The following is a 23830-nucleotide window of genomic DNA, read 5'->3' as shown; positions in this document are numbered from 1 at the left end:
AGGCCTCATCCTTAAGTCTGCCTCTGGATTACATTCTAACTGAACTGTTGAGATCTGGTGTGTACCATCACTGTCATGCACTCAGGTGGAAAGAAATGCATTGCACAGGTAGTGCAGCATGGCAGTGTCTCCAGTTTTCCCTTGACAACAAGGGTGTGAGGAATGTGCTTCAAAGTTCACTGTGTCTGCCCTGCAGGCTGCTGCAGGAGGAGCAGCTCTGCTTCAGAGTCAAGCTTGTGTGACACAGTGAAACAGAGAGAGAACAAGTAAGCAGAGTCAGAGTCAAGAAGGTAATAATAAAACTGTAGTCACTGAAGTTGCATTGTGGACTTGGATCTACTCCTGTGAATAAACCCTGTTGGAGTTTTCTGAGCTGCTGTGCATCTGCAGCTCCCTCTGTCAGTGGAAAGAAGAATGCCCAAGTTTTCAGGATAGGGCCAGACTTAAAAAATGCAAATGTTTTTTAACAAAAATAATTTTAAATTCCTGACAGTCTGTATCATTAACACTAGATGGCAGTGAGCGACAGCATTTTTGAGTAAGTAAATTGGACCTAAATGCATTGTTTGAAGTGAAGAGGAATAGCAGTATGATTAGAGCAGAAGCAAACCAGTCAGCACAAATAATTCTGATAGTGAGGGTAATTACTCCATCTCTTATTTTCTGCTGCTCAGCAGCTCCAGAACTGTTTTCTTGTCATGATGAATGTCAGTGTGGGTCAGGCAGTGGCACCATCTCCTCCCACCAAAACCAGACCATTCCCAAGAGCTTTTGTTGGGAAGGTTGATTCATGCCTCACCTGTGTGACACACAGGAGGGTCACAATTTGGGACAAGAAATGCCATGCCTATGTGATTTGGCAGTTTGAAACAAGTTGGCAATCCTTCACTGAAACCGGATGCCTTGCTTTCTAGCATCAGACTCTTGCTGATAAGGACAGACTAGCAAAATACTACCAAACTTAAAAATAGCTAGACCAATAAAATACATCCTTAGAAGAAAACTTGAAGTGACCAAATTTGAAGTGGACTAGAGTCAGACTATTTTATATTGGGGCTGCAAAACCCGGTAGGTAGAAAATAACTTGCTTAAAGCTGTCTAGTGTGCATATTGGTGTTCTTCATATGACATGCTGCTGAAACAAAGACAAAGCCACTCTATAAATAAGTCTCCATCATTTTTTGACTCACATTTTTCCTTCAGAGAAATAGCCTTGCATTCTCCTTATTCTTATTGTACCATTTTCTTATCTGCAACATACTGACTTTGTAAAACTGGCACTGTAAAACATTTCACACCAAAATGCTATATGAAAAATTGGACAGAGAATTGATAGAGGAGAACTTCCACACACTGAAATCAGCCAGGAAGGATTTAAAACCCTTGAGGGCTACACATATTGAGAAAGAAGAGAAATCTATATGAACAAAGTGGTGGCCCTTTTAACTGCTTAGGTTTTTATTTTGTAAGATGAAATGCCCATAAGCAAAGCACATAGCAAGAGAAAGAAAAGATGAGAAAACATCTTTAATCTGTGTTGGAGCACCCAGGAGAAGAAACTGGAGCCAGATCTTCCCTTAGGTTAGTGCCTTTTTACCCCACCCTGTCAGTGTAATAAATCACTTAGGCTGCAACATAGTACACATCAGTTATAAGCTATCTTTACATTGACTGTCTGACAGAAATGGTCTCACTGTAGGCAGGAATTAGTCCTTTGTAATCAGCAGAAAAGTACAGCAAACCTAGCCCTGGAGTTATAGACAGCAGGAGAGTTTTTTGAGCTTTCCCTTTTAAATGATTGAGAGAATACAATAAAACAACAGAGGAGTTGAGAAAATCTCTGATACCAAAAGCAGCATTTTCTCAGCAGTAAAAAGATACTGGGTCACGCCAAGGTGTAAATCCATACTGACACAGGAACAGCAAGAGAGATCGATTTGAACCTGGGCATGGGTTGGTCCATGCACAGGCCACTCAAGCATACTTGAACCTGTTAGGTAAAGATATTGGCATCCTTATAGAAATGCACCAAGACAATATCACAGTAATCACTAGAAAAGGTGCTTCAGAGGCTTGAACAACTAGCTCAGTGTTGTAGAGATTAACTCTATCCCACCTGAAATGAGGACACTCAGGACAGGGAGAAATCTCAGCAATGGTAAGACTTGGTTTAGAAGTCAAGATGGAAGTGATGCAAGTGACAAGAAGTGATGCATTTTATGTTATTTCATACTTGGGAATCATAGCTTAGAAAGTAGAGCAAAATTTAAAGCTATTAATTTCAGAAATTTGTAATAATGTTGTTAGTATTTATTTATCCAGAGAGGTGACTGCACTCTAAAAATTGATCAGCAGCAGGAAATGGTGGATTGAGAAACACAGGCCAGTAACTTGGAGAAAAAATGAAGGAAGAGAAACAGGAAGTAACATTGACATTAGCGTGATAACACTAAAAAAGGACTGAAAGTCCCAAGGCACCACTGGCCCAGAGTACAATGGTGCTGCTCACAGGAATGTCAAATTCAGCTGCATTCATGTGGGATGAAGGACAGGGAGAGTTAAGATCATTTAAACTATTAAAAGCAGAAAGTGTGCTTCTCAACTCAGTCCTGATGATAATCCCTGGAGCTGTCAATGTCCATGGGAATGATTCAGCAAGGCAGCATGGAAGTGATGCTGTGAGAGATATCCATAATGTACCTCACAGTCATTTGTCTCTACTTGAGCTGACTCACTTCCTGCGGATTCAAATTTTAACATTTATTGGCATATCTTCCTAATCTGTGGGATAATTACAGTTGCATTAAATGGCTGAAAGTAATCGTGGCTAAAGGCCACAACTGGCAATGTTACTGGATTGTGAGGAGAGGAGAATGTGTATTTCAAAGGATTTGGTCTGCTTCACTATAGTTTGAAAGTTGTGTCCACATCCTGCATGCATGAAGAACTGCAGTATGGTGGCTTCTCACCCTAACAAGAGGAAAGGATTCCCAAGACAAGGGACAGATGCACTTTCCTAGGCTGAAAAAGTTTATGTAGAAAGTGTATCTGCTGGCAATTCCCTGCTGGAAGTGCTCACTAGGATTCTGCAAAGCTACAAGAAAAAAAATGCTAAACAAAGCTGGATAAGTCCTTCAAACACTCAAATTGAAAAAGAAAATGAAACAGGCAAGGATTGCCAACAGCATTCCAACAACTCTTCAAAAATGAAGAAATTCAGAGTTGGAAGGAGAAGACAGAGTTGGATTCATGTGTTGATCTTGGATAAAGAATTCAGTGGAGGCACCACCATCTTTATTTCGTTGTCCTGAGAGAAAGACATCTGTAGGTAATAGTTTTATTTTTATATGTAAATTGTAATTTAGATAAAAGCTGAGAAGCAGACAGTTGTTATAATCTAGAACTCCAGATTTCTCCGATGGGATCTTGCTTTCACATATCCTGGTGATAACAGGAGTATAGTGTTTCAGAGCCTTAAGATGACCGCTCCATTGTAGTAACAGGAGCAGGAGGGAAACAGCTTTGCTTCTGGGAAATGTCAACATCTCCCCTGGTCTGTGCTACTGCTGAAGTAGAGGATCCAGAGTGTTCAGGTAGACTCTACATACGTAACTCCTTCTTGTAAAAACAAATAACCAGAAGATAAAGTCTGTGTTTGCATTTCAAGACAGACCTTACTGAGAGTGAAGAGGAACCAATGAAGTATTTATTTTATTCAAAACCCATCATTGTTATCATTCAGCACAAGCTCATTTCTTATATTTACTAAAACATATGGGATGTGTATCATGCAGAGAAGATAAAATGCGAGAATGCTTTTCTTTCATCTGTCTGTTGACCCAAAGCCATTTTGGTTACCATCATGGTCATTCTTTACCAAAAGCAGAGCAGTAATAAGCTGCATCCATTGCTCTCCATCAGAATACACTTGCTATATTTTGATATCAAATTTAACTTTTAATGTAGGAAGATAACAAAACTAAATCTTCTCTTATTTCATGTTTCTTCATTAATATAAAAAAATAGCTAAAAGATTTTTCTACTCTCTTCGTTCCTTTAGCTGATTCAAATAAATGATCTTTTGCTTTGAAAATATCTCTAATATTTTGTAAGATAAGCAAATAAGTATTGGGGATATAAATTATGTGCTACAATTATGTCAGATGAAGTAAAGACAGATGACCACAATCAGAAGCTTACACCTTTAGCCTCCCACTCACCAGACAGGTGAGGTCTTGTGGAGGGACTAAGGGACAAAAGTCAGGGTGCTACAACCAAGGAAAAACAGCTGGAGAAGTGAAAGAAAGTGCTTCCAACATAAACTTCTTACAGGAAGGTAAGGCAGAAATACGTATTTCTAAACATCACTTAGAAAGTGAAGGTGACTGCCTAAATGCACCTCTGCTGCCTCCAAGACACAAAATCAGCTGTGGCCTAAAGCTGGGAAGTCTCCCATGACCTGTTCGTTCCTGGTGTCTATCCTAATTGTTCTTTCACAGCAGCTGAGGTGGATCTATAATGTCTTCCCTGCCTGAGATCAGTTGTATGATGGATGTTGCCACAGGGAGAGGTCAAGCACAGGTGGCAAGAGGATGCCACACCTGAGTACCCCTTCCTATCCAGGACACAGCTGAGGCATACCCTAAGTTGCACAATCTCAGTTTCTCCAGAAAGCATTAGCAAATGAAGATGCACTGTTAAAATAGATATTTTCTTAACTGTGTAATCAATAGACATGAAAAAAGAGGCTAAGAAAGAAACTAATAAAGATCAGTGTGGAGTAATGAATGTTAGATGAGGAGGAGGAGGAGGAGGTGCAAACATAAAGCATATCAGACCCAGCTGGGGGCTGTAGGCAATTATGGCCAAATTTAAAAAGGAGGGGAGGAAACATGAGAGGTTCTATAGAGAAGCTAGCTTAGAGGCCACTTGTGATCTCCTGGTTTGGGACAGCAAAGTTATCAATGCTATAAAGCTTCTTAAGTTAGATTGGTGAAAGAAAAGGCAAGGGGCACTGGGGGAATTAAGGGTGGAGCCCCCACAACAAGGGCTGTGAGTCACCAGGGAGTTTTGTTTGTTTTCCAGCAGAGAGAAAAGCACTAGCCACTTATCTGAATAAATACAACAATGCACCAATTATTCCTGAGGAACTCATAAAACATGTACTAATGACTCTAGAGTGAAACAATGGAATCCTAGCTCCAGCATGAACATTTTCTGATGTAAAAGCTTTCTTTCTAGTGCCTAAAACCCTAATGTACAAAACAGCCTTTAAATAAAGACTGAATGATTGGTAAAGAGCTTACTGTTGAATTTTGAAAAAAAGTAATAATACATTTCTAGGCCTGTGGATTCCTTTCCTCTTAGGCTTTAACAATAATTAAAACCTCTACCGAGAGAGTAATCAGAGAGGCTGAAGAAAATAAAAATAAACACCACAGAATCACAGAATGCTTGGGATCAGAAAATACCTCTGGAGATTATCTAGTCCAACCCCCCTGCTAAAATAGGTTCACCTGGAGCAGGTTGCACACAACCTCATCCGGACAGCTTTTGAATATATTCAGAAAACGAGACTCCACAAACTCCAGGCATACTCTTACAGTGCTCTGTTGTCCTCCAAGGAACGAAGTTTTTCCTCATACTCACACAGAACTTCCTGTGTTTTAGTTTGGGCTTGTTGCCCCTTGACCTGGCCCTGGCCCCATGCTCTTGACACACACTCTTAAGATAAATGTTTCTGTGCATTGATAAGATCCCCTCCAATCTTCTACGGGCTAAACAAGCCCAGGTCCCTCAGCTTTTCCTCATAGCAGAGATGTTCTAGCCCCCAAATCATCTTTGTAACCCCCTGCTGGACCCTCTCCTGTAGTTTCTTGTCTTTCCTGTGCTGGAGAGCCCGAACTGGACACACTGCTTCAGATGCAGCCCGAATGCCACACCATTATGAGAGGACTTGAGCCCCCACTCAGCCCAGACAACCTGCTCCAAGCCCTGTCCCATCCCATCTGTTTGCCTGCACCCCCACAGCATGTGATGTATTGCTGCTCTGCTGTTTCACTCAAATCAAACAGGTAGCCTTAGGGTAGTTTATTTCAGGTACTCCATTTTTTAGTTATAAGAGGTTCTGTAGTAAGTCTTCCCTACTTTGCTGCCACATTTACCCTTCACATTGCCTAGGAGTTTAGAAAATGCTTGGAAGTCCTACAGATTTCAGGTGACAATCCTGGTTGCTGCCAGAGGACACACAGGTGGTTGCACCTTCGTTAAGGTATGGCATTCCCAGCCTGACAGAACTTTAGAAATGCCTGAGAGGTTCATGCAAACCTTCCAGCAAATTATACCAGGTTTAAGAGCATATGTGTGATGTCTGACCACAACCAGAGGAGAACTGCCTGTAACATTTTGCCCTGTGCTACACAATCCCCCACGAAGCACATTCTAATGTGAAGGAGCAGCAAACCTGTATATCTATCAAAGCATGAGTAGAGTATAAGGTCCCTTGCTGCTCAAAATAGATCAAGTTTCTGTTTACTGCCAGTACCTCCATGCTAGTACAGCACTTGCTTCTTGGTTTCCATCACCAAGATCATTTTCCCAGGGAAACAAGACATAAGTTGTGGCAGCATTATTGTTACCATTATTGACATCCATCTTATCACCCTGCTATCCATAATTGGTTTAAAATCCTCTGGGGGTGGCTGTGAGATTTGCTTAGTTTTTGTCAGGAGTGGCATGGCACAAGCAATTCCCAGGGTACCTGTGGTGGCATGCGGGCATTGCTGTTCTCCCTGAGCACTTCCCTGGCATGCAGCAGCAGTGATCAGGCCATCCAGCGCGAGCAGAAGACACAAGCAGTTAAACAAGACACAAGGGATGTGAAACACAAGCAATACTGTATAGGGGACCCCCCCCGAGCTCCCATCTCCATTGGCGAGGTGCACTTAACAACCAGCAGCCAGGAAAATCAAACAACAGGTGCTGCAGAATGAATTATATATTCCAGGACAAAAATAAACTCCCAAGGCAGTGTTGTCCCAGGTGACTGCCCTCATCAATGAGAATCTGAAACTGAACTTTTGTCATTTGGCTTTCACTGGTGCAGTGGCCTGTGCTTTTCCAGCAATACATCCTCAAGATGCTTACAACAATATGTATTACTGTGGTATTGTTATAAAAATAAGAAAATATTTTTCAAGATCACCTTCTACACCAGAACCAGCAAAGCAAAACAAAGCAGTGACTGGCAAGACACAAGTAGCAGGTGTCACAAGTACTGGAACATGTGTGGTCTTTCCCAAATCAGAGCCATATGATGTTTCCTGAGAGGCTTTCGGAGTTGCAGAGCCTTGTGCATGCCTTTCTGTAATGTCACATGTTGCCAGGATTTGTTGCACAGCTCGCAGCCACGGGAGTAGAGCAATGGTGTAGCTGCCTCAAACCCACCAGTGATTCTTCATTTCCCCACTCATATTTTGCTGTTAGGTGAATTAATAACTGCATAGAAGTGACAGCATTATAATGACCATGGCATCAAGTCCCACAGATCACTGAAAGCAAAGATCCATTTTTACTTCACAGAGCTTGAAGTCAGCTTCCAGATGGGGCTCAACGTAGGCAGCAACTTGAAGATGATTCAGGGTTAGTCAATAAAATGGGTAAATTAAAGGAAAGTGAGTCCTAGTGGAGAAGAAGAGAAGGAAAGAAAATAGTAGCCTGTTCTCCATAACTTGTAAATTAATTCAATTGTCATTGCAGACTAAGATTTGCCTTAATTTCTTTCTCTGCTATTCTGATCCTGACCAAGGCTCCAAGTTGTCAGAAGGTTCCCCTGTCCATGCACAGATCAGTGACACCCATCACAGAGCCTTGCTATGCTCACAGGTAGCTTCAGACACTAATGTTCACCCACAGAAGGCCAAAGCAGCCTCCACAGAAGGCAATTTACCCTTCCTGCAGGTGTAGTGGGGCATGGGAAGCAACCAGCTGATCATGGACACTGAGGTGGCTACTGGGCTGTCAGGCCTCTTCCCACCTCTGCTGCATCAGCCTGTACCACACTGGATGGTCTTTGCTAATTGTAGAAACTGACCCTTAACTGACCCTCTCTTTTGTAAATTTATCCTGGTCACAGATTTGGCTGACCTGGCCAAACTTAAGGTGTGTGTACCCAGCTCCCCCACCACCAGTTTAGTGTGGCAATCTCCAGAAGCAGTTAAAAACAATTTAATTATTTCTCTGTTGCTGTGGCTCACAACGATAGCCATTTTTTTTTTTATTTCCTAACAGTGACAGAATCTGTGATTACTATTTCTCTCCTTTTTCCCATTTAAAAAAAAAAAAGTTTGCTGTCTTTATGTAAAGATTTAACCAAATACAATTAAAAAACCCTATTACAACCCACATAAGACAATATCACTGACCCTGGTATACTTATTTCCCCATCTCAATATTTGGTAGAAATGTAAATTGGTTATCTGATAGACAAGACAGTAGGGATAGACACTTCCTAATGAAAAAAAAAATAAATTTGAGTTTCAGTTAATCAGGATGCATATATTGTGTGCTTGGTTATAACAAGTGACAATTTAGCAGCCTGAAAGATAACTTTAGATAGCAATCACCATTCTTACAGTTTTTCTTAAAAAAGATACAGCTTTCTGATTTTTTAGCACCCAGGAAGCTGAGAGAGCTTTGTAGACACTACTCGTTTTTATCTGCCCTGTGACATGTATTTTTAAAACCTGTAGCATGTCACAGGGAGGTATATAGTGCCCACCAAGCTCTAGCTGCAGATTGAGTGCTCCCAAGCCATCCATCAACATGGGATCAGCATTTCAGACCCCTGGAGCTGCAAACCCAAACATCACCATTCAGCTCCATGGTACTGAGCTGTTCTTGCCTCTCTGGATAGTCTTGGGAAGATGGAGTTGCTCTGTTTGTACTCTCCTCCTCAAAAAAATGAGTGAAGATCTAAAGATAGGGCACGAGCCCAGCTCTCTGGAACAGTGTCTTAAGCCTTTACTGCTCCAGCCAATGTTTTAGCATGATTCTATCAGGAAAACCAGAGAGAAAAAACTCTCTTTTGTTCTTCCTGCCAGCTCTCACTTAACCTCTGAGCCTTTTGGATTAGCAGTATTGTGAGGAAGTGTGTCTTGTACATTGTTTGCTGACTTCCAAGTTGCTCTGTAATGCTCCTTTCTGGGAAAGTGAGCAGTGAGGACTGACTTAAGGGAATCGCAGTTTGATGGATGTGCAAGGTTTTCATGTTTGAAAAGAAATGTTCTAATTTTCTTCTAGTTACTTACTTGTATACATGTCCAGAGACATGGCTGTGGGCCCACTTAGAGCTAATTAATAAGTACATTTGAGGCTTTGGATGTTTTTAAGGCAAATTTAATGTACTCAAGCATCCACTACAGAGGTGTAGCACACTGCTTTGTGTAGCAAAGGCAGCATGGAATTTTCCCTCTTCATTACCAGCTCCAAACCCTGTCCCTGACATTAATGTTAGATTCAGAGAAGAGTGTCAGCATTAGCAAATCAGCTGCCAGGAGCCCATCGTGGCTCTGCCTTGCATCCCTTCCTTGCTTCCCTGCTGGGCTTCTCCAGCTGCCCTCTGAGCGATGCTCACTCACTGCTGGACATCAGCCCTGCTCTCCCCTCTCCCTCCCACCCTGCAGGCAACTATCCTGAGGTGTAACACCCTGCCCTCTCCTGCCTTCATCAGAGAGCCCAGGGAGCTATTAAAATGCTGTTATAAATCATAGTTATTAGCCAAGTGACTCATCTTACAGCACTAAGAAGGAATCTCCAATCTCATGAGCGCTGGGGTGTCTCACACAGAGAGCACGGGGGTGTTGATGAGCCTTTATGCCCTTATCTCGCATTTCCAACAGCAAAACCCAACCTGTGTTTTACTCGTGCTTTTTATATACCTAATCAAAGTAGGTCAGGAAACGTGTAAGACAGCACCAGGGCTGCCTGAGAAACATAATATTTGTCAGAGAGCATTAACTCAGCCTCTCTCTTTCAGGGAATGATAGATGAAGTGTGCCTGAAACTCTGTTTAGATTATGTGAAGTAATGCACTGGTGGTTACATTCATCCTAAGCAAATCATTTTCACTCACTTGAGCTGCCTTACAGAATTTTCCAATAACACTTTAAGCAGCCTAAAACAAAATGAAGTCTTCACGGGTCACTCACATGGGAGTTCCTCCCGGAGCCTGCTTGCATACAGACAGGTTTGGAGGGCTCTACACCTAAAACAGAAGTGAGTCCTAGACCAAAGCCTCAGCATCAGGACCAAAGTTTGGGAGCTGTCAGAATTGGTGTCCATGTCCGCTGTGCAGTATTGATTTGGTTCAAGCAACAGAACACCTGACGTCCAAGAAACCATGGCAGCCCTTTATGAAATGATGGACTGACCTTCATGCAGGCTATGAAAACATTCTGCATCCCTACAGTCACCCAGTCAAGAGCAGTCACCCAGTCTCTGCTGGGATCTGTTCCTCCCCTGAGGGGATGGTCAGTGTGGGGGCATCTCCTGGGCCCCTCTGCTGAGGGACCATGAGGGCTGTGGCCCTTCCAGTCCCCCAGTTCTGTGAGCTCTTGGGAGGGAGGAATAGGCCAACATGATGAGCCTTTTCTTCCCCAGGCGTGCACAGAGAGCCTGTGCCAGGTCACACACCAGCAAAACAGGATCTGGAAGGACCAGAGCCAGCCTCCAGATCCATTCCCACAGCTCCTGGAGTGTAAGTGAAAGGATTGCTCTAAAACTCAGCATATATCTACCAAAGCCTGAGGAATCTAATAGAGATAATTACAGCTTGCTTAACTTAATAATTACACAGGGAGATATTTCATCTGCACTCAGTGCCAATTCCAAGATGAAGTGAATGTCCTTGCTTAAGTTTAATATTTTTTAGGGAGGACTGCTGTAATTTTCAGGGGAGGAATACAATTAGATGAAGCCCAATGATGTTTCTGCTAGCCAGTGTATTTTTAAAAAGTTTTACCTTCATCTTTTTTCAAAAGGAGCCTTTGTCAATATCAGCTCCTGCTTTCACACGTGCTGTGGCCCCTGCAATTAGGAGTTCTGGGGATTAAGTAAAAAGTCCAATTTAAAACTTTTCAGAAAATGCTTTGAGCGAGAGGGGGAAACCACTAAGTCAGCTGCTTCTATGCATGTCTTTTTGTGCTATGAAATATGACTTCAAAGAAAACCCTTCTGTTTCCATTTCAAGGTCTTTTTGTAAGGCAAGGAAGATAGGCATTGGAATGCTGCTGCTGGGAGATTTATTGGAAGTCTTGAAGGGCTCAGTAGACTGGGAAGGTAATTTTTGTATCCTACTGCACTCAAGACTGATTTAATTTTGTGTCAGTTCTGGAACTGCAACCAGAATATGAGCTGTGAGTTTATAAATTGCTCCTCTGAGTGCCTGACCTTGCAGGGGAGGGGAATCTAGAAGGAGTTAGAAGATAAAGAGATCTTGCACAGTCGATCAAATGCATTTCACTGGGTTAGTGGACCTCTCACTCGTTCCTCATTTCACTCTCAAGCGCCTTGACAGTCTCCATGCCATAAGGGTGCCACTGTCCATCAAAGTGTGTCTGACATTTGGATCGGATTTTTTTTTAACAGAGGACATTACTGCAATAAACTATGTATATAACAATCATTATTATGAATAGTTATTTTACTTTGTTACTATAATTTATATAAATCTTGAACTGAAGTGGAATTTCAAAGAAAATATTTAAGGGCAGCAAATTTCATTTGAATTGCAGGAAAAGTATATTAACTGGTTGATTAGATTTGGGAATATTCTCTAAAGAAGAATGCCATAAGTCATTTAAAAATATATTACACAAACATTTTGAGAATGCATTTCAAAAGGCAGTGTTCTTTTAGCCCAAATTAAAGAGAAAGTTACCTAATAGCACTGTAGGATTTTTCACTGTTCAGTTTCAGCTCAAAAATCTATGATTCAAGACGTAATGTGTATAATCTTTGAAGTCCCATTGGAATCTAAGTTTCATTTCCAAAGAAAATTTTATTAGAATAAATTGCACTTTCTTGACATTAAATCATTGCTGTTCATAAGATATGAAGTACAGGGTGACTGCCTTTTAAAGCAATTTCAGTTACCTGAGATTATTATAAATGCTACACTGTAGCTGTCACAAGTTTCACTTTTTCTACAATTGATCTTCTCTGAAACAAGCACAGAGTGATTTAAATAACACCAAAATAACATAGTCTTGTTGTAGAAGTGATTGCCACCACAACACAGCAGATCCTCCATGTGGTGGATATATAACACAGGACAGGGAGCATCAGCTGGCAGCCCCTGAGCTGTAGCAGGCTAACTGGTCACATGCTACTGAATCCAGTCTTGGTTTCCATCTGGTTAATTTTGCTAAAAGAAAGCTAAAATATACTACAAACATTGCCTGAATATCAGCTTACCATGTAAGCACTCTTTGCTGCACCAGGAGTTCTGTGCAATCAGTAATGGAAAGCCAAGTGGTCCATAAACTATGTCGGTGAGATAGAAAAACCAAAATTCCCCTGTTACATATCAAATCAACAAAGCCTTACTGTATTATATACAGTTCATTAATAAATGTCATGTGTGATTAGCAGTGGTGGAGCTGTTAGGGGAATACATTTTCTGCCTTTATATTTGCTGTGTTGTCCATTTCAGCAGTCACTTCAGTTTTATCTTTTGAAGGAGTTATCTCAAGGCCAGGTGGGAGAGAGACCATGAATTGCCTCCTGATATCCCCTTGTCTTGTTCATTCACCACTGTGAGCCAGAGGCACACAAGGAGTTTTCCAGGGAGAAGTGTCTCCAGCATTCAGATATTTCACTGAAATGAGAAATTCCGTAGAGAAGCAACAGAAAATACAATACACTCCATGTATTGTACATCTTTATGGGACCACCAGACACTGTACCTCTGTGACTATAGAAACATACCAGTCTGCCATCCTCTCATTCCTCTTTCCAATCTTCATTTTGTTTGATTTGTATCATCTCTTATTGTTCCATCACCTTTAGGATTTTTGGGTGCAGGGACGGAACTTCGTAACTGATCTATTACAGCACTATTACAAGAGTCTGTTGCTGTCCAGAGCACTGTGAAATATTCTCAGTGTGCAAATCCCAGGTGAGATAGCCTACCTGATATCATCTTGGAATCCTTTGAATTAATTTACTTTGTACCCACTGGCACTGGAGAGGCCATCCTGCAACATGATGTAGAAAATGTCTGAAACAGTGGTTGGTTGATTTCAGCTGTGACTAGGAGGAGAAATATTAAGAAAAAAAATTCACATTTTTTCACCTCAAATGGCACTGGGTGCCATGCTTCTCACATTCATGCTGTGATCATACCCTCTGCACTTGAATGTGGTGACATTTTCTATTTCATATTCAGAAGACTGTGGGAGACTGTAGAAATCAAAAAAGCAACATTTATTTCCCCTTAAATGGGAAGCTGATCTTTCAAGTGCTCAGTAGAACTAATTGAACCCCTAACTGAAAAACAAACACACACAAAAAAGCAAATAATGCTAACAAGACACCATAAGAAAAGTTTGTTTTTGTTATGTGTATGCCTGTGTTTGTTAAACATACCTATTCTAGCTGAGAACTGCAAAGATAGAGGCCACTGAAAACTCTATAGGGACTAGGTTAAAGGAGATGACACAAAGCCTAAAGTTATGGACTTGGATGGAGACAAGTTTCCTTCCTGACACACAAGCTAAACAGCTGGTCACATGTCCATAGAGGACTGAGACCCAGTCCCATCTAGGATCCAGGCTTCTGTTTTCATGACATGTACTTAATTCCAGGTGCTGCCTTTGCAGGTGTCTTCTCATTTGAGAGGGTTATGTTGTCATGTTATAAACAAAGAAAATATAATTCCAAAAGGACTATCAGAGAAAGAAGCAAGACATCACCTGATGTACATTTAGCATTTCCCCCCATACTCCATCCTCTTTTCCACTATCCATAAGGGATCAAGTGACAGAAAGCAGGTCTGAAAATCCATGTCTGTCCAGGCAGAGGCTACCTCCGTTAGGTCCTTCAGAAGACAGTTGTAAGTTACCTTCAGAGGACTCCATAGGGCCAGACTGTGAGCACACATGATTCTGCTGAAATGGAGCTACATCCCTAGGGCTTCAGGTGTTGATGGTCCTCACTGAGAAATCCCAAAAAATACTGCTCTGTTCCTTTGACAGAAAGCTGAGGAGCAGAGTGGGAAAACAATACTGTCAAGCTCAACCTCCCTCTCAATGGGCTTTATCAAGACATGAGAAAATCACCAACTGGATTTTGAAGTTGTTGCATTGCAACTGCTGTTTGAAGGACCTTTTTGCAGATGCTGGGTGTTGGGATACTTCCTTTTGGCCAGGTTATTAATGACATGCCCTAAATGAAAGTGTCAGGCCTAACTTTAGCTTGGAAAAATGTTGTCTTTGCTAGGTGTGTAGAACTCTGAACTATTGCAGAAAAGTGTCTGCAGTTGACAGCCAAATGAAATCTCCAGGTTATGTCTGCAGTGGCTCTCTGTGCATGACACTACTGTCTCCTTTCTACCTGCCCATACAGAGGCTTATTCCACAAAAGTGAGATATTTTTCCACTGTCTACCTACAGTGTCTGCAACTGTCAAAGTAGAAGCTGCTGCATACTCAGCTCTGCAAATATGCGTCTCTATTGAAAAATCTGCAACTGAAATATTAGCAGGACTATCCACATGGAAGTAGAAGCCAAAAATAAAAGAGCTTTGAACATGTCCATTGGAACCAACATTGTGTGACTTTCATTTTTGGTTTTGTTACTCTGGAATAATTTCCATGCTTGAGGACACAGATGCTGAAGCGTTATTTTTAATAATTCTAATGTCGTGACTTAGCACCTGAATTAACATAGCCATTAATATTTAGACTTCTCATGCTCTAGAGAACATGATGAGCTAACATGTTTTTGTATGTAGCAAGACTACAAATCACAGTGTTTAAACCAAGATATAGCTTGGTGTTAAAAAAGCATCATTTCCCATCACAGTTTTTTGGCTGAATGGAAGCTCAGCAAAAGGGAGTCTTTCAGTAGAAGTGACTTTGATGGGTGTCATTAGACATTGGCTGGCACTGACTTTACCTTGCATATGTGGTTTTTATTTTCAGATATGTTTGCAGGAGAAATATTCCTGTTAGGATATTGTGTGTTTATAATTGGTACCTGTATTGAGAATGATGTATGCACTGAAAGCTCACCGAGGCTTACGCAGAGATAAACATATTGAAATAAAACCAATTCTGTGGCCACAGATTGGAAGATCTCTTCCATTTTTATTCTTTACTTTTCCCAGTGGGATTCATGTATTGTGTCTCTCTCATGAGCAATTTGCCATGTGCAGTTATGCACACAGAAGAAACCTGTCTTACAGCATTTTATGGAAGAAACACCCAACTTGTCCTGTTGTTATTACATGTCCCCCAATTCACCAGGTACTTAAAGTTTCCATTCTGCCCCCCAATCTAATTTCTCAGGTGTAACCTAAGATGTTTGACAATAAAAGTATGTTCTGGAAAAAAAAAGTCCATGTTATTAAGTCCTTGAAAAATCTTTCATTTGGCTCTGTGGTATTATTGTTTCAGTTTTCAAATACATATTTTTCTTCCCAAAATGAGCAAAAATGCTACATGATATTCTGGTTGTTTTTCCTTCTTGGCAGTTACAAGGAACTTTCCCAAGTGGTTCTGATAAGCATTAAGTATTTTCATTAAAATGAATTATGTCAACTACCTAAAGTGCAAAAAAGCAAGCTTAAACAAATATTTTGGGTAAAGGAGGGGAAACATTTTGAAAATCCTCCATGTACTTTCCTGGTACCTGATCTTTTATGATTCGTCTGTGAGCAAGCTGAAAAACATTTAGTTGTTCCTAACTAGATCCTATTTTGTTTTACCACTCTTCCCTACTGTTTATTCAAAACTATAAGTGATCCTTGGATATTTTGCTAAACTGTTATTCAGTCAGGGGATGAAAAGTCTGAGGAATGCCATGGGATTATTATAACAGTATAATTAGCTTGCAGACAGCTTTCTTCTCAACAGCTTTCAAAAGCTCTTCTATCCATCTCACTTACCCAAGTAATTAATTAAACACAGCTGCAGACTAGAACAACTGTTGCAAAAAAAAAAAAAAAAAGAGAAGTGTTTGCTGTTTGCTTTTCCTGCTCACTTCTAGGCAGTAGAAGAAGAGGAAGTCACGCAGGAGCAGTTACGACAGCTAAGGACCGTCTGCTTTGCTCCATCGCCTGAAATCCTGTAAAGGAAGACAGAGGGGCAAAAGCACTCATGAAGCACAGTTCTTGCTGTGGCCAACTCATGCCTCAAGTAGGGTCGACTCTTTTAAAATCAGTGCTAGTCTAATGTGCCTATGTCCTGGAAAAGACCCAAGGAGGAAAAGCCCTGAGGGTCCTTGCCAAAACTCCTGTGTCATGTCTTTTTTATACACTGTTAGAAATAAAGTACATAAGTGAGAAAAATGGAATAATTGAAGCAGTCTGAGTTTGGAAGAGAACTGTCAGGAAGCTGGAGCAGATGACTTGAATACTTTCAAATGTTCCTGGAAGCCAACTGTGCTAAAAAAAAAGTAATACTGGAAATGGTGCCATCTTCTCAACTGCTATATGTGGTAGGCTCAAAGGTGCAGGGGACTCACAAGAGATTCCTTTGGGATAACTAAAGAGAAAGCAAACTTCACTGCAAATTCACTCAAAACATTCAAGACTATCATAATCCATGGAAGGAAGTGACTTGGGAAAGGTATATTTTCTGTCCAGGAAGCCAGATATCAGGCCAGATGACCGAACGTTATAAGTCAGAGTTATATAATAAAGGTATTGTTCAATGTGAGTGGTTAAGCTAAGCTAACAGTCAAGCTAAGCCATACTGAGCAGCACTGCAATTCTTTCCTTTTAATGGCCTTTACCTACCAAACATAGCAAAGACCACAAAGAGAAAGTAACAGTACCATCAGCCGTAGGCAGTGTTACCTGGGGCCTGGAGCACAAAGTAGCTGTGGAGGTAAAGATTCAAAGAGTGAATGATATTGCATCTTTTTTGTCTTTTCATGTATCAGGTGCTTTCCTGGCAGAAAATGTAGAGAAGTACAAGAAGCAAGTGTTAGTCTTTTCTAAGGGCGTCTGGGGATGCCCGTGTGCTGTCACAGCCTTCCCTGTTTCACAGTTACAAATGGCCTGCTACAGCAGAAAGTATTTTAAGACCTGTTTGATTACTTTTCCACAAAATGCCAACACTGTCAAGGACTAAGAAAGCCCTGTACCCAGGGTTTAGCTTTTTATTTTTATTTGCAATGTATTCAGTGGCAGCCATTCTGGTTTAAAATGAAAAAGAGATTTGTCCTGGAAGGGAAATCATTTATCCTCACATGGCACAGGTTTCACAATGTGTGGAATGTCATCATCCATGTACTGTCCAACTTTCTTCACCTTCTCCGTGATGATGAAGGTCCTGCCAGCTTGCCCTGAATAAGTCAGGGACCATAATGAGGTTTCCAGAGGTATGGCTGGAGCTTATAGCTCTTTCCAGACACTTCTGAAGATATTTTAAGGGCAATCTAGACACATATATACTTTTCATGAGCTCCTGTGCAGACTTGAAGATGAAAGATACAATTTAAAAGGTCAGTATTGGAAAGTAGATATATAGACTATAAATAAATACTTGAGAGGCCTCTGCAAATTTTTCTTTGTGTTCATAGAATCACAGAATGGTTTGGGTTGTAAGAGACCTTAACAATCACCTAGTTCCAACTCTGCTGCCATGGGCAGGGGCACCTTCCACTAGATCAGATTGTACTCTTGGGAATGGTCCTGTGTAGGGCTAAGAGTTGGACTCAATGATCCTTTGGGTCCCTTCCAACTGAACATATTCTGTGATTCTGTGATTCAGGTTGCTCAAAGCCTCATTGGCCTGGCCTTGGCCACTTCCAGGAATGGAACACCCCCAACTTCTCTATTTCCTACTTGATGTGATATGCATTGAAGACTTGCCTCTTGACTCCTATCTGGCTATGAGAACTATGAGAATGCCCAGTGTTTTTCACTGGTGAATGAGATGTGTGAGGTAATGCTTGAATCAAAGTGTAGGACTCTGGCTGCCCTGTATTGCACATTACTAATGGTACTGAGAAGTATTATCTTACAGGAGAGACTCAGAAAACAAAAAAATTAACTCACAAAAAGGACAAAAGGGCAAAACCAGGCCAAAACCCAAGTGACAGCACTTAGCATGATTCTTCAGGGAAGGAGGCATTCTAACAAATAATATCTTCTTAATAGGTAGCAGGTGTTCAAATTATGCAGTTCTGGATTTCAGTACATATCGCACAGGCAGCAGGAGGGAAGAATGTCCACTGCAGGAAAAGATCATCTTTTCTGAGGTCCTGTGGTGGTGTAGCTAGCAGGAGCCCAAAGCTCTGCTCTTTCCAACCCTTGAGCTCTGACAAAAATGAGGGTAGAGCAGTTTCTGTACTTTTCAGAGCACGTATCCTGCATTTCTTTCAAACCTTTATTTAGTCAGTATTGATGGTTTATGCTATTCTTCCTTGCTCTAAGTTAAAAAGCAGGCTATATCTGATCTTCAGTGATTTCCACTGTCATTTATGTACATTTATAGATTTAATGTGCACAGCAACTGCCTTACAGGATGTGTTAATAGAGACTCAGCTGTCTTCTTACACTATTTCTCTTCAGGCTAGTTAATAAAGTCATGCCCTGGAGGCTTAGGATAGTAACTCTGCCTCTCTTTGTCCAGAATCCCTCACGTTCCTTCTTCAATGGCATTTAACTGCATTATATTTTAAATGAAGGTCCCTGTTCTGTTTCTTTCCTCCAAGTCTGTAAGTTTGATCAGTAGCCCCTTATCACAATTTATTTTGCATACGTGCTGTTTGGTTCACAGTGCCTCTGACAAGGACTCTTATTGCACCTTCACAATGCACCAGTAGGTTGCTGACTGCATCCCACATGATGATTCTTACCACATGGCAGGGAAAGTTCCATTCCCACTGCAAGCTGGGCTGCCTTGGTCTCCTCCCCGCATGTTTTCTGCTGGGTCAGGCTGAGTATGATCACAGCAATTGTCAGTAATCAAAACGCATAGCTGTGGCACGCTTCTTCGGGAAAAACTGCTCCTGGGTATTTTATGGAGGAAGATCATAGTGAGCACATACTGCTTGATGTCTCTTCCTGCTTTGATCTCTGCTGCCAGGCAGAGAGCAAATGGGAGGTAAGTAACGTGTGTGCCATGCCTCTACAGGTAAAGTGGTGATAGATGTGTCACTGCCAGTGTTTTTTCAGTTCCTACCAAAGAAATCAGATAATTTGGTTGGTTTAGGAATTATGGATATACTTTTACAGAATATTTTCTTCTTTTTGCCCTGCCTTAGCTTCCCTATTTTTCCCCTGAGTTTTTTGCTCTGTGGACAGAAGATGGACTTTTTGTGCCCCATCGAATAATTGAAACTCAATAAGATGTTGTTCTTGACTGTTCCTGACTCAAGTCATCTGGGAGTTTGGGTGGGATTTGCTTTCTTTGTACAGTTCAATACTGTAGGTGAACTGAGATATTTCAGCATACTGACAGTGGGCACTTGCCGGCCTTGAGCTGCCTGCAGAGACTGGCAACTAGAACTAGAGGTTACAGCAGGTTTTCTAAATTGAAAAGTGTCTCAAATTATCCACCCTGCCCATGCAGGCTACAAAATGGCTCCAGTTGCTAACAGCTTGCAATATGGTTTGATCCCAAAGTAAAAGAAAGGAAAGAGCTTAGGCCTGGCACTAACACTGCAGGATGACTGTTTTCATTTCAAGCACATTCAGAAAACAGGATTTAGTGAATCCTAAAACATTATCCATGAATTAGCTGCAGGAAATTCAGCTCAAATATGCCTCTAAACAACTTTATTTGACTTAATTCAAATATCTTAAAAAAAAAAAACAACAAAACCACGTAGAAATGTACCACAGCTTCTAGTTCTGTACTAACTGTTTGTACCACTTTTTACTTGCAATCAAGGTGGAGACTGAAATTCTTGTGGTGAAACCTCATGTTCTTAATCGTCACATTCTGAATGAAACTCCATGAGGGTTGTCCCTTTTCCATCACATACCTGCTTAGTTGCAACTATACCTTAGATTTTGACTTTTGGTCTCTACCAGACTGTGGAGAGGCATATTAAAAATAGGGAGCACATGGTCTTAGAAAGTTTTGATACAAATTATTCAACATCCTTTTAAACATCCTCTTAACAGGTTTTTCCTGTATCAGTATTCTTCAGAATTTATTTTCTTTTGAAGAGTATCTTGAGATCTCAAGAGTTTGCATTAACTATGGTATAAACATCTGTTGGCAGACAAACCCTGGCACAAAAACTTTTTAAGATAACAAGATAGAAAAAGATAGCTAAGAAATTAAAAAGGAAGATGTACTATTCAAAAATATAAAAAGGTGTGGAACAGAAGAACAGGGAGGTCAGACACCTGTCCAAAACCACCCAGGAAGTGTGTCAGAATCAGAAATTAAATCCAGGTGTTCTCCATTCAGATTCAGCAATGTGAGCAGGCTGACTACCATAGCATATATACCATAGAATGTAAGATTTTACTGGGACAACCTCTGCCAGCACCGAATGTTGCGTGTGTCCCAGCTGACACTTTCTGGGAGGTGTGCTCATTTGAAAGTGAATTTTGCATCCTTTCTCCATATATTCTAAAAGAAATCAATTAAGCAAGCTATATTTCAAATGTGAACTTGCTGCTGTTCATGAAACAGCTTAGGCTGTCCTCTCATAATTTAGGATGTCAACAGGCCCCTTGATTGAAATACAGCCTTGAAATCCACCTCTTTCTTCCAGACTGCAGTATGTATTATTCTTGTAGTTTTTAAAGACAGCTGTGTGAATTAATGAACTGATCTGAGAATCGAGGCTGGCCAAGAGCACCATTTAAAAGTCGTGTAGATGACCTCATAAAAACTGCAAAGAATGCTTACAGCTTGCTTGTAAAACAAATCTATTCCTTAATAACTCAAAATGCCCACATAATTCAGTACACATTTTAACCCAAGTGAGTGCTTCATAAGAGAAGACGAAAATTTCCCATGAAAAAGACATTTAACTGGTACAGGCAACTATAAACTTTAATTGATATTTCACAGTATGTACAAGTTTGCTCTCCAGGGAGTGTAGAATATCATTTTTGCACCTGCACTCTAACTGCAGTCTTATAGTATTTCAGCCATTAAACATTTTTCATTAAAGGACTTCATATAGAATTAGTATAATCTGATTTTAACAAAAGCATTCTATATATAGGTTTTTCACACCATATTAATGCAAAACTGTTAGAACTGGAGAAGCTGTATTGTGCAGGCAACCCCCAGATTTCTATCCACAGCCATTTGTAGGGGTGGTCTGTACTCAGAGCACCATATTTGTAAAACATATTTATGGTAATGTACTTTAGTGTATCTGAGAAGAAAGATATTTCTAATAAACTAGTGTTTTTTCCATGTAAATTGCTTTTTTTGTGCTAGATTTCCCCAAAGAAATTGGGGAATCTAGTGAAATAGCAGTTTATGGTACAGCGCAATAGTATCACATTCTTTACAACTTCCATCCTTGGCAGTCATAAAACCTAACAGTAGAAAGGGTGTTTGCATATTGGGCAGCAGAGGGAATATTTTTGGATGGCTATAACTTAGCAAATCTGCAGAAATATTTGTCTTATGGCTTGCATTTAATAGCTGTTATCTAGCTGGCAATCAGAGGTGAACAGCTGTGCAGTTTTAAGATGTATGATTTTAAAACAATGAACTGGAGGTCTTGCTAAATGGTTCAAATTAGATGTGGGTAGTAGCAAACATCACAGGACTTTTCACCTTGTTGGAGACAGAGATTGAAGTTGAAAGTGCTTTACAAACTCAGTGAAACAGCACCTCCTTAGTCATTTGTAAGAGACCCTTGAGAATATCTGCAAGTTTCCTTGAAAATATTTTCTGGGATTTTTTGAATCTTTTATGTGCAGTATTTCACTCAGATAGTCCTCACAGCCCCTCACCCCAAAAACACTTTCCCCTGCAGAAGAGCCAAACTTCACAGGCATTACTCACCATACAGTCGACAACGATTTTAATGTTTGAGCGAAGGTCTTAGTTGAAAAATGGAGAAAATAAGGTATGTAAAAACTTGTAGGTCTATACATCTTGGTTTCACAAAGCCAGTAAATTAGAAAGTTTCCATCAGACAATCTATTATTTGCACAGGGCTGCAGGGAATGGTGGTTTGCCTATGCCTGTGATGAAAATAGGAGACGGTTTGTGTTTATTAGACATACAGGGAAATACAGTTGTTTTGTATAAAAATAACTCTCTCCATACTCCAGAGACTTACAGAGGAGATGTATGAAGGTGTGACTGATTGACTTTGTGATAACCAGCTTCAGACCACACACAGGAATCACTTTAGTCGAGGCTTATTTTTTTGGCCATGACTAACATAAAATGTGGTTGAGGATTCACAGCAGTCCAGTAAACAATATGCAAACACTGCAGCAAAAAAGCTTGGGAGGATGGTGCAGCACAATCTCCCACATGAACACTTCTGCCAGCACTTTCTTCAAAGAACACCACCTTGGTCATAATAGGGAAGTGGTTGGACCCATGCTTACAGTACTAATTATATACTGATAATTAAGGTATTCTTCCTTCCATTGTCCTGAAAAAGAAGGTTTTAACTTTCACAACCAGAGAGGTAATGAGTGAGACCTAATTTTGCTCTGGATTTAGCATCAGATAAACTGTATAACTTTCAGGTGAGCCTCCAAACCACTTTGAGACAAACATCTCTACCACACAATAAAAAAAGTATGGCAATGGCCCATGGGGTTGCATGACTGAGTGTTAGTTGTGATCTTGTCAATATTTTGTCCCTGGGGTTGTCCTATGCATAAGAATACTGAGCAGCCTCGTCCTTCCCTGTGAGTCTCCTCCTTGTGCATGAGCCAAGGTTTTATGGTATTTTTACTTATTCTCACAAGCTATTTATCCTTCAGGAACACTTGTACCAGGTCACTTTTTTCACACTATATTTTTAATAATGGATGTCTTTTTTAGTTGAGTTTTTAACTGGTGTGTCAAAAACAGTGATCTTGCGAGGAACATTAATGGTCTCTTCAACATGATAGCTAAGTAGAGCTTAGGAGACTACTCATCTGCCCTAACTTAGCATTCACAGGGCTAGGCTATGCTTCAAAGAAATCCCAGTACTGTAAACCACCAGTATGATTCCACACTGATCTTATCACTGTCCAGGAGTTGCTGGGTTCCTCTGCTTGTGTTTGACAAACTAGCAGAAATATATCCTACTTGTGAGATTTTTTTTTCTTGTCTTGGCCCATTTTTGCCTCTGCAGGACAAGGTGAGGCTACGTTTTCAAAGCTGTTCTGGGGCTCATCCAAACAGGATCATGCAGGTAATACCTGGTGGCAGGGAGAATGCAATCTTGGGAAAAAAAGATTTTATGGAGCCTGCTGGGGCCCAAGGCAATGCAGCTCATGGGCTGCAGCCAGAGCAAGGTATAAGGTGCAGCAGCTCACCTCCCTGAGACCCACATCTCAATCTGGCTAAACAGCTGAAGTGGTGACATGATTGATCACACCTCAGAAGAGGGGATTACTAGGTGACTAAGGCTGGTTGTTGAGTGATACTTATCCCATAATATAT

At 40.8% G+C, this 23830-nt stretch overlaps 1 long non-coding RNA gene across 2 annotated transcripts in view; it reads left to right on the top strand.

The window, feature by feature from the left end:
- The first annotated feature begins 16986 nt into the window (after positions 1–16986).
- Positions 16987–23830, top strand: part of LOC113945024 — a 36643-nt gene continuing 29799 nt past the window's right edge. For both annotated transcript variants that reach the window (XR_003526922.1, XR_003526923.1), the window contains exon 1: positions 16987–17110. This is a non-coding gene — a long non-coding RNA (uncharacterized LOC113945024). The remainder of the gene's footprint in view (positions 17111–23830) is intronic.

Source organism: Corapipo altera, unplaced genomic scaffold, assembly GCF_003945725.1.
Source record: "Corapipo altera isolate COAL_440 unplaced genomic scaffold, ASM394572v1 49, whole genome shotgun sequence".
NCBI lineage: Eukaryota > Metazoa > Chordata > Aves > Passeriformes > Pipridae > Corapipo > Corapipo altera.
Note: the sequence above shows the minus strand (reverse complement) of the source record. Positions and strands in the feature narration are given on the sequence as shown.